General features: G+C 46.7%; 1 non-coding gene across 1 annotated transcript; it reads left to right on the top strand.

The window, feature by feature from the left end:
- The first annotated feature begins 4,110 nt into the window (after window positions 1-4,110).
- On the top strand, window positions 4,111-4,182 carry TRNAE-UUC. The gene has a single exon. It is a non-coding gene; the product is annotated as a tRNA-Glu (tRNA).
- Window positions 4,183-4,610: the final 428 nt, after the last annotated feature.

Here is a 4,610-nt window from a genome sequence, read left to right as displayed (position 1 = left end):
CTGTGTTTCTATGCTGCTCGCAGACGGTCAGCTCGCCCTGAGCTGAGGAAACGCAGTGAATACAGAACAGACAGCAGTCTGGAGCCACTGAGGATCACCAGGCTGGCAGCACAGTAAATGAGGCAGGGAAGCTGGCACACACCTGAAACCTCTGATAGTACCGGTCCAGCTCTCTCCTCTGTACCATCTCCCTTGTGTGACTTCAGGCACGACGATGGACCTTGGGGTCGCAGCAAAATTCTCTTCTTCAAAATCCTTGCAGGCTCTGTAAGTGCCTACATTTTCACCAGCTACTATCCCTTGATACATAAAGTTTTCATTTTGCAGCTCAGAAGGATCTTTACCCCAGCAGAGCTCTTCACTGCCCTTGGTCTCACTCAGAACGAAGCAATTTTCTGTCTCTCACCTAAAAAATCCAGTGTTAGGTTATCCTTTACCCATCCAGTGCACACCTAGATGAACACTGCTCACTGTCTGGACCCCTGTCAAGGGAAGAAGTGGCCTCCTGTGGTCGTGAAAGGGTTAGAGCACTCATCCCTGCCCTGCCTTGAGCAGTGCTTCAAACCCCTTACCTCCTGGGGAACATTCAGCCCCACACTGAAGGCTCAGGAGATAAGGAGAAGGAAATAGGTTTTCTTCAGTCCCAGGCTGAAGTTCTTTGAATTGCAAAACCCACCTAAGAAGCTGATTTAATGCTCAGAGCAGCAGGTTACAATGAGCTGCTTCAGGCTGGGCTGCTGTCAGCAGCTGAGATAACTCACTGCAAGCTAATCCAGAAATGTCTACCTGGGATGCACACACAGCAGCCACGGAGATGTCGCTGTTCAGGAAGGGACTATTGTCATCTGCATTATTTAGGAAGAACAGGGAAAGGACACGAGCATGCCTTGCTATGCACAGGAGGTTTTCCTTTGCAATAGCTTCCTAATATTTAAATTTGATGGGTTTTGGGGGAAAAAATACATTTTTTTTCTCTGCAGTGTAATATGCCAGGTTGACATCCCTGGTAGTGAGGATCCTACCCTGCCTGGTGTTAATTGGGAGAGCAGAAAATCAGTATTTTCACCAGGGTCCTGTATCAAAATGAGCAAAACAAATTAAATAAAATCAAGATTTGGCATGTAAAGCTCCAATGCTCCAAACTCTTGCAGTTATCAAAGGAAAAGAAAGAAAATTCAGGCCAAGAAGGAGGGACGAAGAAAGTCTTGATTAGGAAGGGGCACTGGGAGCCTGATGACAGAATGAGAACATTGCCAGTGCAAGGGAGACCTCTGAGTGAAACACCAAGACTCAGCTATCAAAATGTAGGCAGGTGAAATTATAATGCAATGAAACCCAAGCGTGGACTAATATTCTGCTGGGGATTGTTTTAATGGGCTGCAAGGAGCAAAATTCAGATTGTCTCTGCTTGAAAATCCTTTAATCAAAGAAGACCTTTGGCAACTCCTATCTGGATTTGGCGTTACAAAACAACATTAATCCTCAGGGACTGTAAAACTCTTTTTAGGCTGATCTTCTCCTGCCACATGGAAACAGGCAGGAGGAGGTGACAGGTTTTGGGAATACATCTCCAAGGTTTGTATTATGATGAAAACATTGATGCTGCAGTCAGAGTGGCTGCAGACCATGTAGATATGCCTGTGAGAGCAGATCTTGACTGAGGTGTCCCCAAAAATCTCCTGGCAGAAAAGAGTGGGGTCCTTAGCTGGAAGCATCTGTGTGTGGCTGCACTACAGAGGGTGGACAGGCCCATGTGCGGCTCTGGAGCTGCAGCAAGCAGCCAGCAGTGTGGAAAGCTTTGGAGAAGAGATGAGACTCATAAAAAGCCTGGATCAGGAAGGTCAGAAAATTGCTTGGCTGATTTTACAAGGAAGAAGGAAGATTATGATGTGAGGGAAAGACTCATCCTGGATTCTGGAAGGGGTCCATGGATCAATCTCCGATGCATTGAGGGAAGGAGCCAGCAGACCTCCAGGTGACTTAATCCTTTGCTGTTTTAGGAGCTTGGCTCAGCCTTCCTCCCCACAACTGGCCAAATGGCAACAGGGCTGGGAAAGGGGCTCTGTGGGGCAGGAGGCCAAGCGTCAGAGTGAGATTTCATAGGTTGAGTCCTTTAGGAGCATCCCCAACACTGGTCAAGTGGCCATGGTCCTCTCCTACCTTCTCTCCATCCTCTTCCAGATCATTCCCTGACAGTTCAAGAAATTCCTGTATTGGCCTCACTGAATCACTATCAGCATTGGATACTGACGCAGGAGACAAGCAGCTGATAAAGTTTCCTAGAGCATTTGCCCAGCTATTCATGGCACACAGGTCCCAAAATTACACTGGCTGGAAGAGACAATCCAAGTTTATGATGAAATATCAGATCCTGAGGTAGTGGACAACTCTACCAGCAGCAAATCCTACACACTGTCCTGTTCCACGGTGCAGGGTCTTGCTCAAGGGAGACGAAAGCTCAGTGCCAACACTCTGCTCACTTCTGCTAGAGGAGGAAAGTCTTTTCCTGCTAAGAATAATGAATGGCCTGAGCCAAATCATGGCCAGATGGTCCCAGTCAGCAGTTGTTTATACCAAGACCTAGGAGAGGAGGTCAGTTAAGGCCCCTGACCCTAATATTGTCTGTAGGAAAATAATCAATTTACAAGGCCAAGACAAGTGACCTGTTAGCCCTGTTTGTTGATCCAGGACATAATGGCTCAATAACTTAAATTATTAAAGCCAGTATAGACAACCATTGATCCTCTCACTTAGTGCCATCTCTCCAGCCTGGATCCCAGGGGTTTAGAGCAAGGGCGTTTGCAGAGAAAGAGTGAGAACAAACCACCTAAAAACAGCTGATTCACTGGCATCACCTAAATTTGTACCCTGATATTGAAAGTCTGGCTCTCCACAGTGCATTCATTACAGCTCCTCAGAGCAATCAAGTGATGACCCTTCCATGAAAACATGAGTCTCTACTTTTAAGCTAACAAGACGTTGAAAAGACCATTTATAGAGTTGACCCAGATCATCTTTTCTCTCCAACAGTTCAAAAAGCAATCGGTGTAAAGGACATTAATCGAGTTGGCGCCAAGAGGTAATTGAAGACAGTAATTACTCAGTTTTTATAGAGCTGGAAATGTAATAAGGATTTTAAGAAAGTAATAACCGAAGCTTTCTGCAGAGATCCCCTGGTGCATACAGTTTAGCTAAGGGCCTATCTTTTTGAAAATACATTTTCTTGTAGTTATTACATCACTGCCTTGCTGGGACATCTCTCCTGAGCCTTTGTAAATGTAATGGGCTTTGCTAAATCTGAATACGCTGTCTCTCTGCATTCTGAGTTCTCTGTTGGATTGACACACCTAATGCAGCAATAATGCAGGAAACGGAAAACACCCACATTTATATGCTGTACCGTCTCCCAGCTCCTGGCTTCCCTGTTCAAACCTGGCAGATTTCTGTCAGTCACCCCATTTTTCTTTGTGCTTTAGAAGCCATGGCTGAAAGGATCTGATTAAATTTCCCAAAGGCACATTCAGCTCACAATGTAACTCCTAGGCTCTGTGGTCCAAAGTTGATGCAAATTTTCCCAGCAGGCTCAAAGAGCATTTCTTTTTGTTGTGCATCTTATTGCTTAAGTCACAAGATCCTGCAAAGGAAAGAAAAGCCCCCTGCAATGGAAAGAAAACACCTGAGTCCAGCTGATATGCTGGTCCAATCATCCTCTGCTTCCTGGGACATCTTCAGGATCCATCCCACGTTGTCTCAACTGCAGGACTCCTGGGTCCTTTTCCTTACTTGGGTACTGATGCCTTACGGGCTCTGAAGCAGGAATTTACATTTCCCTATGCATTTGTTTCTCCATCCTGACTTGCATCTGAATTATCCGCTTACTGCTTTGGGACCAGTTTCTCCATCCTGACTTGCATCTGAATTATCCACATACTGCTTTGGGACCAAACATTTCTCTTGATGTGAACCTTACTGCCTGCACCAGCCCATAACTGCCTTTGATTGAAGACTCTTCCTTCATTTCATTGCTGAAAGAGCAAAGAAAGCAATCTGGCTCCCCTCCCCACAGACCCCTCTGTAACTTTTTGTGCAGTGGAACCCATTTTCAGCACCTCCCATATGGTCTAGCGGTCAGGATTCCTGGTTTTCACCCAGGCGGCCCGGGTTCGACTCCCGGTATGGGAATGATTTACTTTGACCCCATCTGGAGTACTGCATCCAGTTCTGGAGCCCCAACAATAAGAATGATATCAAGCTGTTGAAATGGGTCCAGGGGAGACCATAAAGATGCTCAGGGGCTGGAGCACCTTCCTTATGAGGACCAACTGAGAGAGTTGGGGTTGTTCAACCTGGAGAAGAGAAGGCTCTGGGGGACTCCTTTTTGCAGTCTTCCAGTTCAGTTCCTGAAGGGATCCTACAGGAAAGATGGCGAGGGACATTTTACAAGGGCATGGAGCAACAGAACAAGGGGGAATGGTTTTAAACTGGAAGAGGGGAGATTTAGACTGGATATTGGGAAGAAATCCTTCCCTGCGAGGGTGGTGAGGCCCTGGCCCAGGTTGCCCAGAGAAGCTGTGGGTGTCCCCTCCCTGGCAGTGCCCAAGGCCAGGTTG

The sequence above is a fragment of the Mesitornis unicolor genome, unplaced genomic scaffold (assembly GCF_000695765.1).
Source record: "Mesitornis unicolor isolate BGI_N332 unplaced genomic scaffold, ASM69576v1 scaffold1047, whole genome shotgun sequence".
NCBI classification, from domain to species: Eukaryota; Metazoa; Chordata; class Aves; order Mesitornithiformes; family Mesitornithidae; genus Mesitornis; species Mesitornis unicolor.
Note: the sequence above shows the minus strand (reverse complement) of the source record. Positions and strands in the feature narration are given on the sequence as shown.